At 44.9% G+C, this 15,375-nt stretch overlaps 1 protein-coding gene across 6 annotated transcripts in view; it reads left to right on the forward strand.

Annotated features, from left to right (window-relative positions):
- The first annotated feature begins 5,275 nt into the window (after positions 1-5,275).
- STOX2 (storkhead box 2) overlaps positions 5,276-15,375 on the forward strand; it is a 264,144-nt gene continuing 254,044 nt past the window's right edge. Inside the window, exons 1-4 of one of the 6 annotated variants that reach the window (XR_012007460.1) lie at positions 5,296-5,674; positions 5,923-6,060; positions 6,176-6,269; positions 6,413-6,607. The gene's annotated coding sequence lies outside the window, so the exon portion shown is untranslated. Of the gene's footprint in view, positions 5,675-5,723; positions 6,061-6,175; positions 6,270-6,412; positions 6,608-15,375 lie in introns of those variants that run through there. The other 5 variants (XM_072775924.1, XM_072775925.1, XR_012007462.1 and 2 more) reach the window with 5 other exon arrangements.

Below are 15,375 nucleotides of genomic sequence, written 5' to 3' on the forward strand. Positions count from 1 at the left end.
CAATTATTGAAAGAACGCCTAGCAACCTTGAAGTTGATTTTTTATTTATGTAATAACAACCCTTATTCAAAAGGGATCGGCAAGTGTGGCCAGTGGGAAATCGCAAATATTCTCTTTATTAAGTTGGTCAAGATGTGTGTTTCCCAAATGATGATTGCCAGTATTTATTCAATGCTATAAGGTACCAGTGACGTTCTTACCTCTTTAATACTCCCAATAGCCTGATGTATAGGAAACATTTCAAAGTTGTGGAAACTGAGGCTCGGAGAGCTAGTGGCCTGGTTTTCTATTGCTGTAGAACAGATCACCCCAATAGTTAAGGATTTAAAAGAACAATCACTATCTTTCATGGTTACAGTGGGTCAGGAAGTCAGGAGGGGTGTGGCTGTGACCTCTGGCTTGGGGTGACTCAGGCAGTTGCGTGGTCCGACCTTAACTGGAATTAGAATAAGCAGGAATGGAACTGGGAGCTGAAGCAGCCCTGGGCCAGCTGAGAGTATGTGCTCATTGAGCCTCAGGACCTTTCCAGGGGTCTGCGGGGTGCTGGACTCCTGGCAGAGCGGCACCGAGCTCCAGTGTGAGGGCTCCAGGCAGCACGGTGGGAACTGCGCTGCCTTTGGTGGCCTCACCTTGGCCACACAACAACACTTCCACTGTGGCCATGAGCCCACCCAGATTCAAGAGGAGGGAACATAAACTCCCATCTCCACATGAGGAAATGGGGAGAACATTGTGGGACAGGAGAAACTGCAGCTGTCTTCGGGAGAGTCTGTCATATACCCAGTGTCACGGCAGGTGGTGGGAGAAGTGGGATTCAAGTCAAGACACTGCACACGGCCTCCGTTCTAACACTGCAAGCGCTTGGTCCTAAATAATGAGTCTGGCTAAGTATGTTTTTGGTGACTGAGGCATTGTGCATTCAGAGTTAAGACCTATGTTCTTTCTTTTCTTTTTCTTTTTTTAAAAATTTTATTTGATAGAGGATGGGCAGGGGGAGGAGCAAGAGGGAGAGGGAGAAGCAGACTCCCCGCTGAGTGGAGAGCCCAATGCAAGGCTCGGTCCCAGGACCCAGGGATCATGACCTGAGTTGAAGGCAGATGCTTAACCAACTAAGCCCCCCAGGCGCCCCAAGCCTGTGTTCTTACATCTATGGCAATACAAATGCTGCCCTTACACACTGAATTCCAAGTGTTTACCAAGCAACTCCTCTAAGAGTCAGTTTCTGTGCTGGTTGCTAAAGCCATAAAAGACACTCCATTCCTGAAGACCGACAGGGGAAAATGTATGCAAACAAATTCCAAGGTGCATTTATTCCGAGGTGATAAATGCAGAAGTGGGTGAACTGATGGGTATCTAGGATCCATTTTAAAATGCTCCAGGGGAGGGAGCAGGTGGGGGAGCAAAGAAAAACTAGGTCAGATAGAAATGGATGAAATAAGATTTGAAAAGTGTTGATAATTGTTAAAGGTGGGTAAAGGGGTTCCTGGGAATCCGTTTCATTCTATATGTGTCTGAAAATGGCCATGGTTAAAGAAATACTAAAAATACGAGGTAGAAAGGAACCACGGGAGGCGAGCATAGGGTGGGAGTGAGGAAGCTGCAGCGAGGCCAGGCCTTCCTCCAGGAGCGACATCAGAGTTGTTTTCATATTTGTAACAACATGATGGTGCTTCTCTTGTATGGAAATGCATTGCCATTATCCCTGAACAGATAATGTTATGTGAGTTTTGGAGGACATATAAAAATTGGTAAAATAAACATCAGGGAAGAGCTTTCCAGGTGATGAAGGGTATGCTGGCTGGCATCCACTCCCGCCAGCACCATGGCACGCCAAGTGCTTTTAGCACAGGCTTGTCAGCTGTTGAGTAAGCTAGTGTTTTCCTACCCGGGAGGTTCATATTCCGTGATAAGAGAATTGGAAGGGAGGAGAATGAAACTTACCAAAGCAGAGCCTTTTTTCTGTTGGAATTCAAGGACTTAAGGACGAAGCCTGTCTTCTTTTCAGCTTTAAAATGCTCATCAGATTGAAGAGCTGTAGTTTGAAAAATGTTTGGTCTTGAGTGATCATCAACAAGCCATTGTCTCAGCAAAGGACTGACTCTCAAATGCCAAATTTAACTGGAAGAAGTAAGGAGCTCTATGTTCCAGATGAAGTATGGAATTATTTAAATACAAGATGGGAGGAGCTCTGTGATAGCTCATGTTTAATCCAAGGTTATAATGACCCCCAGGTATTCAGACTACATTTACAATATTTTCTCCACCTCAGAAAGTCGTCACTTTCATTTTTTTTTTATCATGTGAATTTTCAAACAACCACCAAGAGACTATAACACACTTCCATGCTTGTACTCAGCTTCAGTCATTATCAATATTTGGCTATGTACTTTTAGTTCTCCTCTTAGATGATTTCACCCATAAATAAAAGGACTTTAAAAAAAAACCACAATTCATTATTACATCTAAAAAATTACCAGTAATTCCCTATGTCTAATACACAATACATATTCCATTTTCCCTGACTGGCCAGGAAGTCTTTTTATTGATTGATTGACTGATTGATTGATCTTATTTATTCATGAGCGACACAGAGAGAGAGGCAGAGACATAGGCAGAGGGAGGGAGGCTGGGAGGTTCCTCAGCAGGGACCTGATGAGGAACTTGATCCCAGGATCACGACCTGAGCCAAAGGCAGATGCTCTACCACTGAGCCACCCAGGTGCCCCCAAAAAGTCTTTTTATAGTTTAATCATCATCCTAATGAGGTCCTCCATTATATTACATCTTTAAGTCTTTTTTTTTTTCCAGTTACACTTAATGTAGAAAAGTCCCTGCTTTTTATCCTTTACCATTGACATCTTGAAGAAAGGGGGTCAGTTTATAAAATATTTCACATTCTGGTGTTGGCTGATTACTTCCCCAGGGTGCCATTTAACTTGTTGCTCTATCCTCTGTTTCTGTGGCCTGGGAATTAGAGTTCAAAGCTTGCCTGAGTCCCTGCCTGCCTGCCTTCCTGCCTTGCTTCTTTTTGGGGGTGGGGTAAGAATATCTCCGCTGATACGCTGCACATTTTATTGCCACACATGTCTGGTTGCCTCACTTTTGGTGATGCTGAGATTGATGCATGGGTCTAGAGGATGACAGCCTCATCCCTTTTGTACATGCTTTCAGCTGGAATATCCATCAGCAGCAATTGTGTAAATCAGAAGTTGGAAAAGGAAAGTTTAAATGCCATCCTGCATTTATTGGCTGGAATTATTCTGTACTTTCCTCCACAGCCACTAAGTCTTTTTAATTATGCTAAAATATAAGAATTTTTATAACATAATTCTTTCTCTTTATAATATTCATACTGATGAATTGGTGCTCCACTAACCTCTAATGTTATTCAAGAGTTTTGGTTTTTGTGTTGGTTTGTCCTCTCCTTCCCCCCCCCCCCCCCACCCCATTCTTGTGTAATAACCATTTAAATGAAAAGCTAGAGGATGGGAACGTCAGGTTGGTGTAATGGCTTTATGACATTTTTGGTAGTGACTTTCACCTTCTCTAAAGGAGACCCAGTACCCTCTGTCTGGCTTCCTCTGAACAGAGGCATCTTTGTGCCTATGCTCACCTGTTCAAAGCTTCTGCTTTGAAAACAAGTTTTCAAGCAATCTTCAGCTGTACGGATAAAATCAATGAGATAACTTCAAACTGATACTGATCAGACATTCATTCCTGAGCACCTCTTTCAACCATTTCAACACTTAAAATCAGTATTACAGATGTTCTAAACGATTACTTTGGGAAGTTAGCACACGAGCCTGACACAGAAGAAAGATTAAATTGTTTAACAAATGTATTTTACACTAATTGTTTAAAAAACAGGTAGTCATTACATGATGGATGGGTCTTTTACCACGCATACCCACACATGCACGCGTGCGCAAACACACACACCCCATCAGAAACTGCTAAAAAAATTATTGAGGACTCTTGTTAAATAAAGATAGTATGGCAGCCTTTAATCAAGAGGGGCTAGCAATGGGGTTTTGTATAGGAAAGAGGTTGGACTGGATTCTAACAAGGACAAATGGGGATGGACAGGCAAGGCGCAGGGCAGGGGTCACTGCATGGAAGGAAGATCGCAAGAAGGGTTAAGGGGTGGGGGATTCTTGCTCAAGGCAGCCCAGGGGCATCAGAAACCGAGGGTGGAGGATTCAGCCACATTCTTACTCCAACAGGATTCTCCAAGGTCAAAGAGAAGCCAAGCCCAAGGGCAGACCTAGTCGACCAGAGTGCTCACAGGGGCAGTCTTTGTCGGTGCAGCCTTGCCCACCACCACTTCCCACAAAATTTTAATTTCAGGTTAATCATCCCCCCCCTCCTCCGGCAGGTAGCGGAGTGTTCGAGCGCGCTGGGGAAGCAGAACCTTCCCGGGCCTCATAGAAAATTAACCCAGGGTTGCCCCTACCGAGAGAGGTTCGCTGGGGAAAGCTCATGCATCAATAATCCTGTGACCCACGGGACGACTGAGTCCAAGTTCCGCGGAGCATAAAGAAACCTCCGGAGTGGTCGGACTGGCTGGGTGACTTCAGGACAATGGGTCTTTCTGCTCCAAAATCGCAGCCCAGGGATCCCTGGGTGGTGCCGTGGTTTAGAGCCTGCCTTTGGCCCAGGGCGCGATCCTGGAGACCCGGGATCGAATCCCACGTCGGGCTCCCGGTGCGTGGAGCCTGCTTCTCCCTCTGCCTGTGTCTCTGCCTCATTCTCTCTCTCTGTGACTATCATAAATAAATTAAAAAAAAAAATTCAAAATCGCAGCCCAGCTGTGACGAACGCAGGATTCTGCGCGCTTAGCAGACGCGAGCTGCGGACTCCCCGCAGGTGGAGGGCGTCCGAGGGCGGGGGCGGGGGCGGGGCAGGGGGGAGTGACTCGGCCCCGCGCCCCGGCCACGCCCCTGAGCCCCAGCCGCACCCCCGCCGCGCACGCGCGGCCCCGGTGTGGTCTGCAGAGACCCCTGTGGCTCCCCCCCTGCCGCGCACGCGCACGCGCGGCCCCGGTGTGGTCTCCAGAGACCCCCTGTGGCTTCCCCTCTGCCGCGCACGCGCACGCGCGGCCCCGGTGTGGTCTGCAGAGACCCCTGTGGCTCCCCCCCTGCCGCGCACGCGCACGCGCGGCCCCGGTGTGGTCTCCAGAGACCCCCTGTGGCTTCCCCTCTGCCGCGCACGCGCACGCGCGGCCCCGGTGTGGTCTGCAGAGGCTCCCTCCCCCACCCCGCGCGCCCCCGCGCATGCGCACACGAGGCCCAGGTGTCCTCAGAGCCCCCCGCGGCCCGAGGCGCGCAGTCCCGCCGCCGCTGCGGGCGTCGGGCCGAAGACGGAGCTGCGGCAGGACCGAGCGGCGGCAGGACCGAGCGGCGGCAGGAGAGGCCCCGCTGCGTTTCCAAAGCCTCAGGCAAAATGCCCTCCACGGGCTTTGCGAAGCCCACCTAGGAGGCGGGGCCTTTCCTTCCAGGAGGCCGCCCGGTCCGGAGCTCGCGTCCGGCTGAGACTGAGCCCCAACCCGGTCCCACGCGCCGACCCCCGCCCCTCAGCCCCCACTCTCCTCAGAAGCCCAACTCAGGAAAAGTGGAGAAACTCCGCTTTCCAGGGCGCCCAGCGACCGGGACCCCAGCGGCGCCGGCGGGCTCAGGTAGGTGCTTCTGGGGGTGCGGCCCCCGGAGGCGGGGTCGGGGCGCTGCCCCCAGGCCGCCTCCCGCGTCCGTGCTGTTTGCGTTGGCGGCGCTCCCCCCTCCCCCCCCCGTGGCCCGCGCCCCCGCAGACCAGGCCTTCGCTAGGGGCCCTCCCCCGGGCGGAGCCGCCTGGCCGCCGGGTGTGTAGGCGGCGCTGGAGACGCGCTGAGCGGCCTCGGAAAACCATGCGTCGGTCTTGTGGAGGAAGAAGGCGGGTCACGAGACAGCACGTGTGACACGGTCTTGTCTGCGAGGACACACGGACACTGTGCACAGAAACCCGGAGGCTTCGAAGCCACCAGAAGTATGCAACACCAGACTCTGTTTTGGGATGACTGGATTATAGGTGATTTTCATTTTATTTTATTAATCCGTTTTAAGTGTTTTCAATACTACAAAAAAAAAAAAACAAAAAACAAAGATTCCTAACGAGAATAAATGATAAATGTTATTTTTAAAAGGAAAATAATCACAGCCACCAGTGGGAAGAGAGTCAGTGGATGGATCCTGGGCATGACCTTGCTCCTTAGTGACCCCATGACCGTCCCCCTGGAGGTAAGCTGTGTGAGGGCTGCGTAAATTATTCTAGGATGACGGTGTGATTAAAAAGTTGTTTATTTATTTAGTTTTGTTTTATTTTTTATGTATTTTTAATTTTAATGTTATTTTTTAATTTTTAATTTTTTTTGATTAAAAAGTTTCTATCTTGGGCAGCCCGGGTGGCTCAGCGGTTTGGCACCGCCTTCAGGTGTGATCCTGGGGACCTGGGATTGAGTCCCACATCAGGCTCCCTGTGTGGAGCCTGCTTCTCCCTCTGCCTGTGTGTGTGTGTCTCTCTCTCTCTCTCTCTGTCATGAATAAATAAATAAAAAATCTTAAAAAAAAAGTTTCTATCTCCACTCAGAACTCTCTCTTCCTATTGGAGAAGTTCTACTCACAGGAGTAGTAGGTGGATCTTTGGCAATATGATTTGGGAGAAGGTATTAGATTCCACAGGTAGAAATGTAACCCTGAAATTCCCCCTGGGTGAAAGCATTGTTAGCTGTTTGAGACAAGGAACATTCTACTCAACTCTGAGGCACAGATATGTCTGCGTGTGAGCTGCGATTACAGACCCCCACCCGAGAAGCGTCCTGCCCTCCAGAGGCACAGGCCTGGCTGTAGGAGCTCCAAGGGAGCAGGACATGAAGGGAGGGAGACCAGCAAGGTAAAGACACAAAGATACATTTTTGAGGGGTCATTATTTTCCCTCTCAAAGGTCAAACCTGGAATGTTCACACACACATACTGGTAGCCAGAGGAAGTAAGGAAATGCCATCTCTTTCTGAGTCCCCAGAAAGTGGAAATGGTAGACAGGGCATCATCTTTGCCACAGGAACCCTTCAGCTGCATCGCTACCTTCTCCATAGCCATCAGGGTCCTTCCGTAGCCCTTCAGAATCCTCTAGCATTTCTTATACATACTGTCCATCTTGTGACTTTTTAGAGGATGCATTCTTTCTCCTAGCTGGACAGAAGTTCCTTGTTTTTCACCCCTTTCCTCTCTAGTGTCTGGTACAGGGCTCCAGAGGAAGTTGGACAGAACCATAAATGGCCAGGATGTGACTTAGATGCTCAGAAGTGTGTCACTTGTGCAGTCCTTACACATCACTAAGAACAGTTATGTGGATGGAATACCAAGTTAACAACCAATTGCTTGTACTCGGTTACTGACTTGGATACAGAGAAGAGAGAAAATTCAAAACTAAGGTCAGCTGCCTTATTGATTTAGTTAGGAGAGAGAAAGTTCTCCCAGCCAGAGCACCCTGGAAGTCCAGCTGGCTGCCTTCAGGAATTCACAATCTGGAAAGAGATGGGTCAACACCTAGTATTACTTGTTGGAATTGAACAAGGATTCATTTACTAATCAGAATTTTTTTAAATGTATACTTCCAGCTAAGAATGAAATTAAAAGGCAACTAATCCTTGCAGAAATCGCTGATTCCATATCTGAAAACAAGAAATGTAAAGATGAGTTCAGGACATTTTGTCGTCCCAGAAACTAGGGAATAATCAAATATTTCTAGAGTCACTCCAGAGTGAGCTTGGAGCCAACCTGAAGAGGCTCCTAGTGGAACTGTAGATTCACAGTGGCATTCAAATAAAAGAAACAAACAAACACCATGGGCCACGTTGGAAGATGTTAAAGAACCGTCTTACTTTGAAAACTGACAAAGAAAGAAACTTGTTGATTTTGCCATTCCTGAATGAATTGTACTTGAGGGTAACCAAATAGCTGATAGGATAATTTTTCTTTATGGGAGTATCCCAGCTAATAATAACTCTTGGTAATGATTATCAGTAGCTTGTGATATATCACAAAAGAAGAGACAACCTGACACTATATGCCTCCTGGTGGAAATATACAATCCTATGAAATCATTTTGCCCAAAACATGAACCTGATTCTGCTCGTGCTTCTATGTAACTACCAATTTTCAGAAAATGCAGTGAAGTATTAAGTGGCAACATAAAGACCTAGGCAGCAAAATCCAGGCTATAGGTAATTTTGGGGGACAAAAGCTCCTCCAACAAATACATTTTAAAGAAGAAGTAGGAGAAGAGGGAATCTATACATTGAAAGATACTTAGGATATGTATTATTTAATTCCAGGGGATCTACTTGGTTCTTTTAAAAAATCTTTTTGCAGCTACTAGAATATAACTTCCAATAAGGGCAGGGCACTTTGTCCATGTTGTACACTGCTCTATCTCTATCTCCTAGAGCTAGAAGAATATTTGTTCATGGACAAATACATGACTTTGTCTTCCTGGCTGTAGCTAAAATGAGGTAAGGAATAAATGGCTGACTTAGTTAAGGCTATTTTTTTTTACAGGAAAATACAAATTTGAGCATAATTAACTTACATTTTGTCTAAATAAAGATGCCAAAAACAGAGTGAAAAGAAAACCTAAAAACTGAAAGAAGATACTTACAAGGCATATATAACATAACAAAAGTTGAGTTACACATTAAGAACTTCTCCAATAATAATAAATCAATAAGATGACAACCCAATAGGAAAATTGGCAACAATAAAGAAATTCACACAGAAGAAAATCCACATGAGCAGTGAACACAAAAAATATCCCACTAGTGTCCACAGAAATGAAAGTTAAAACACAATTAGATGCCATTCTCATTATATGAGAAAGAAATTCTAGATACTTGATAATATCAAGAACTGTCAAAGAAAATATGGGGAAAATAAAATTAGGAATTGTCTCATCTTAGTTAAGACTATTTGGGAGCAAACGAGAGCTGCTAGATTCTTCTTTTCTCTCCAGGGTTTGAGGATCTCAATGTCTCCTGATTTCCTCATGAAAAACTATATTTAGAACAGTTCCTGACTGCTTTAGTTTGGGTTCCAAAGAGGCAGACCTTGAGAACTTTGATTAAAGTATTCAGGGGGAAGGAGTTTATTTTGGGAAGGATCCCAAGAAAGATCTATGCTTAAGTAGGGAACTGAGAAAGGAACAGAATGGCAGCCAGTAAAAGGTGCATTATAAAACACTTCTCTTTGTGGACTTCTGGAGCCTAATGCCAGTGGGGAATTCTGTGAGTCAGTGTAGGACTATCCCACTCTAGGGGCAAGGGAGCTTTGATCTTTGTACAGCACTACCATCAGTCATTGAGGAATGCTGGTGTTGGGGTAAAGGGTTTATTTTGTACTTTTAGCCTGCTACATTAACATTTCTGCGGAGATGGGCTCTGCAGCCAAAGAAAGACCTTGGGTGTCAGAAATCCTGCAGAATGTGCTACTATAGTAAAGTGTAAGGAGGCATGAGTGGGGCACCTTCAGTAGGTATTATGCTGATGATAAACTTACTCTGAGAATATATATCTAATAAGACAAATACTTAATACAGTGCTAGGCTCACATAGATAGTAGCCTAGAGTAGTAGATAAGTCAGATTCTGGACCCAACCCAACTTGGGTTCAGCAACAATCTCCTCTACTTACCTGCTTTGTGACCCTGAAAAAATTCACTTAACTTCTCTGCGCTTCAGTTCCCTCATGTATACAAGTGTCTAAGGCATCAGACTGGTAATGGAGAATAAATAAGATCGTACCTGGCACATAGTCTGCGCTAGAAAAAAATTTACATCTTTTCCCTTCTCCTTGGATTTAAGCCAAAACCATAAATTATGAAATTTCAGACATCAGTGAACCAGGAGGAATCTGTATGGAGAAGATGAGGAAAAGGAAAGACAGCCTTCTAGTATTCCTGAGTTACAATACAGAGGAAGCACCTCTACCTGCTTCCTAGTTTGGAGCTTGTGTGTCCATGAAAGCAGTACAACTGATAGAAATGGAAAAGTTGGAGAGAGAGTTTGTTTCAGTATGAAGATGACCAATGAAGAAATTCAGTCAACTTTTGGGATACTTAGTCCATGAGAGAGGGCCAGAGATCTGAATGCTATCCTAGATTCTGACAACCTACTAGCTCAACTTAAGCATTTTTAGCAAATGTAGGGACCACTCAATATAGATCACTCAATTTGAGTTAGAAAACACTGTGTAGAGTTTTCACTGGGGCATGGGACATAGAAGCACAACTTGGTGATGAGAGCCAGAAGATTGCTACAAAGGGAAAAGGCCAATGGGCCTATGATGCCTGCAATATCTGAGAAGAGTTTTCATTCTCATGTGTTGACAAAAACCACTGGTATCATGAATGCACATTACCATATGTTCCGTCAATCTCAAATATATATGGGGCTGGAAATGAAAATAAAGGGCACAGTTGGAATCATTTGGGTTTTGGTTTCTCCTAAATGAGAACTATGTTGTGTTGTGACTGGGAAGCTTCCAGGGATCATACCTGGCTGTGACTTGGGGTTTCAGTTGTCATTCAGATGGGTCAATTTTTAATGAATGTCTAGAACGATAGTAGGCAAATGATACATGGGCTGGGGTGAGGGAGGAATTCTCAGGTATAGATGCAAAAATGAGAAGAAGGTGGAGGAGGAGAGGGGAAGGAGAAAAGGCAAGAAATAAGAAAGGACAGGAAAAAGAAATCCAAAGGACTGGGAGATAAACATTTCCAGAGTGTCTGTAGTTTAGCCATACGTATGCAATAAGTATTTACCAGTCTCTTTTAATGTGTCGAGGTTGATTCTAGGAGCTGGAGACACATCAGTGAGTCAAACATGCCTTTGTGGCACTTACATTCTAATGGTCCTGCTGGAAGGCCCATTTGTGGCAAGACTGCAGTCTGGTTTAGTTAAGACTTTATAGTTCTTTGGGTCCCTTGGCATCATCCTTCAGATCAGAGATCTAAATCTAGATCTGCCTTTTACAATCTAGAAACCAAGACACAGCAGAGTCTCTACTATGAGAATTCTCCTTGGCCAGATAGGCTTGGGAATAGGAAGAGAACCGATTCAGTAAGTATGTTGCCAAGCAACAGATCAGAGTCATCAAATCCTTGGAAACCTTCTGAGTAAGAGAAAAGCATCATGGTTATAATTACAGTGGTGGTTCATCTGCCTCTTCCTTGAGTAGCATGGGACAGGAGCAGATGTTTATCTTTTTTTTTTTTTTTTAAGGTTTTATTCATGAGAGACACGGAGAGAGAGGCAGGCAGAGGGAGAAGCAGGCTCTGTGCAGGGAGCCCAGCGTGGGACTCGATCCTGGGACTCCAGGATCATGCTCTGGGCCAAAGGCAGGCACTCAACCACAGTCACCCCGGCATCCCAGATGTTTATCTTAAGCAGGGCAGAAACCTCTCCACATGGAATCCACGTGGGGTGCTTCCAGTATCATTTACTAGGGACCCCATTGCAAAGCAGAAGATGCTCTGGAAGTTTTGCAGCAATCATCTAGAAATCACAATATGAGTAGCTAGCAAAGAGCAGATATCAGATGTCAGATATCTGACATACTACCTTCTTGCTCCAAAACATTTCCAACTACGCAGCAAGATACGTACTAAAATGCCCTGGTAGTTCCAAGACAATCAACAATCACACCCCAAAACCTGTGTTTGTACATGGCAATAGGATACCAAGAGAATCTAAGAGAGGAGTAGTGCAGTAAACAGGAGATACTAATTTGTGAAAAATGGGTTCCCACCTGGCTTTGCCACCAAAGCTGTGTGATCTTGGACAAGTCACTTCATTTCTACCCAGAATCTGATTCTTTCTCACCAGTTCCACTGCTACTACTCTCTCCAGCCCCTGGAATCATCACAACATCTGCTTCATATCTTCATACCCCAATGGTCTAGAATCAACCCCGCATCCAGAACAACCCTATAAAAGCTCTCAGATCTTGTCACTCTTTTGCTCCATCTCCCCAGTGGTGCCTGTTTCATTCAGAGGAAAAGCTAAGTCCATGCAATAACCTGGAAGGTTCTACGAGATCAGACATCTCCTACGACTGATCTCATCTCCTACTGCTTGAGCCCTTGCTCATCCTGCTCCCCATGCTATCCTGACATTCCTTGAACCTGCCATGTGCTCCTGCTCCAGAATATTGGCCTCTCCTCTCCTCTCCTCTCCTCTCCTCCCCTCCCCTCCCCTCCCCTCCCCTCCCCTCCCCTCCCCTCCCCTTCCCTCTCTCCTCTGTGCCTGGAACACCGTCTCCCCAACTGGCTCAAATCCAACCTCCTCTTCTACCTCAACTCTGCTTAAATATTGCTTTCTCAGTGAGCCCCACTCTGACCTCTTATTTAAAACTGCAGCCCCACCCTTGCCCCTCAATCACTTAACCTGCCCTATTTCTTTTTCTAGAGCATTTATTGCCTTCTAAAACACTATAATTTACTTCTTGATTATGTTTATAGTTTATGATCTGCATTCCTTTAAGACCCATGAGTGCAGGAATCTTGGTATATTTTTTTTCACTGATTTTTAGCTGGCCTAAAAGAGTACCTGACACAGAGTTCAATAAGTATATGTTAAATGAACAAATGAACAACTCAGAGTAGAATGAAAAATCTCCATTCACAGGCAGATAGGACTCTAGGCTACGATGGCCAGAAACATCCAGCAGTTTCTTAACTTTGTCGACTTCCCAAGGGGTGGTAAGGAATACTTGAGCAGATACACTACCCTGTCGACTTCCAGGTAAATAAAGAGTGGTTGTTCCTGGTGCTTCTTCTACCAGCTTGCTCCATCACGATCCTACCTGTCCCTGTGAGATTTGTGCTGGACTCAGAGATGAATGGCCAGACTGCTGTCAATCACAAAGTATCTAAATAGGAAGGGACCCCCTCCCTCTTACACTTCAGAGGCATTCGTTTCTACCCATGCCCCTTGGCTTGAATCCAGTGCAGGGTTGTGCAGAAGACAGGATCCACTACTAATTGGCCAAGTGGTTTTCTTAGCATTGGATGAATCAAGTGCCCTTAAACGTTAAACTGTATTAAGGTCCTGGACCTCTGCCAAATCTTGTTACAAATAGTAAAGGGCAGGTCAAATCCTGACCATCTCATGGCATAGGTTAAATTCCTTCTAGATAGCACATTCTACAGAATTGTGACCAATGTTAACCCAACATATTCATCCAGGGTAGAGTAGAATGAGGAGGGATAAAATAATCTTTTTTAATGAGCCACTATTCCCCCCAAGAACAACAGGCAGCAAAAATGCAAAAATAGAAGGGAAATCAGTTGTGATTATTTTACTGTTTATAGAGATCACTAAGAGTTTAGCTGCCTTTTTTTTTTAATTTTTTTTAAACTTTTATTTATTTATGATAGGCACACAGTGAGAGAGAGAGAGAAGCAGAGACACAGGCAGAGGGAGAAGCAGGCTCCATGCACCGGGAGCCCGACGTGGGATTCGATCCCGGGTCTCCAGGATCGCGCCCTGGGCCAAAGGCAGGCGCCAAACCGCTGCGCCACCCAGGGATCCCCCTAGCTGCCTTTTTTACACTAAAAATATTTTTTAAAAAAATCAAAATACATACTGAAGTGCCTCAGTGCCCATCATCCAACTTCAATGAAAGTTCAGAGCCAACCGTATTTCACCTACCACTCACCAAATAACAAATACACTATTTCAAAATAAGATCATATTTACAGATTCTGGGTGGATAAGAATTTTGGGGAAATACTATTCAACCCAGTATAGACCTCATCGCCTGTCCATATCTCCTGACGACTTGCTGTAGATATATCAGGTTTCTGTTTTGCTTTAACCTCTTCGGACAAAATATTTTAAAACTCCCCCTTGCTTACTTTTCAACATTTATAATCAAATGTTCGGATTCTATTTGTGCTTTTCTGGGTAGACTCAGGCCATCAAATGTGTGTCACAGAGGTCTGTGATGAGGTTTGAAGTCTGCTGTGCTCTCTGGCACTTGGGCTGGCACTAAAGAGTTTGTCTTTTTTCTTTTCCCTTTAGTTATTACCTGTCACTTCTTACTCTTGTTAACATTTGTGTTTGGGTAAATACACTGTCATTTCTAATTTCTCTGAGTTATTTCTAATTTCTGTGAATTAAAAACCACAACTTCAAGTTTGCTGTAACTGTCCAATTTAGCTTAAATAGTCTTAATAACAGGCTAAGGAGCTTCCCTTGAGTAGAATAAATTATATTGAATACAAAAGTTGCATGTAGCACACACAGAAATAAGCCAGAATTCTAGAGGTTTCCGAACTTGGAACTTGTTGAGGAAGCTTGAACTCAATGAAGCAATATTTTTTTTACGATTTTATTTATTTATTTGGCAAAGAGAGAGAGCACAGCAGGGGAGGAGGGCTCCATCCCAGGACTGCAGGATCATGACCTGTGCCTAAGGCAGACGCTTCACCTGCTGAGCCACCCAAGTGCTCTTTCAGTGAGACAATATTATAGCTCATTTAGGCAGGAATATAAACAGTTCTAGGTGTTGATATTGTTTTTCTGTTCCTTATAATTAGAGGTCAGCTGATAACATTTTGGCCTCATGGCCGAGGGTGGACTGTCCCAGTCATCCAGAGCATCTGTCGTCTTTTCATTGTCCCTGTGTATCTGGCTCTTCTTTTCTGTGTTGAGTCCTTTTTTTTTTTTTTTTCTTTAAGGCTTGGCTCAGTGCACTTGTTCAAAGCAAAGTCTTGAAGCATGCAAGTTTCATTAATTGATTTCTTTAGAAGACTTTGCTTCCCTCCATATAATCGATAAAATGTGGGCTGCCTGCTTTGCGGGTTAATAGGAATGCACAGTTCTTTGCTTGTCCCTCTCTCTACCCCAAGGTTTTCTGATGCCTGTAATTTCTACCCCATCATGAGGCCCTCTTCTGCTTTCCTGGTTCCCACGTATGCATTTACTATATAGTTGGATTGTAGGTGAGTGAGGTGTTACTGTATTTACTCAGTTTGATAATGTGTGGAAGCTCAAGTGATAATGGAATGTACAGTTCTTGTATCACTGAGTCTTGGATTCCCAAGTCCATTAACCTCTGGCCCCTTTTCTGCCAGGATTCAACAAAGAAGTCAAAAGTTTAATTCTGGAGTAGGAGAAAATTGACTGTGCAAATGTTAAGTTTTTCTAGGCATTAAAATGAAAGATCAAATACTGATCCCATTGTATCCTGCCATTGTTTTTTCTGAGAAGAGGGTCAGTAGACTGTTTTCAATGTGCATATTTTTAGACACTTTGCGATTAAATCCGATTTTGCAGGTGTAGGGCTGG

Source organism: Canis lupus, chromosome 15 (assembly GCF_048164855.1).
Source record: "Canis lupus baileyi chromosome 15, mCanLup2.hap1, whole genome shotgun sequence".
NCBI classification, from domain to species: Eukaryota; Metazoa; Chordata; class Mammalia; order Carnivora; family Canidae; genus Canis; species Canis lupus.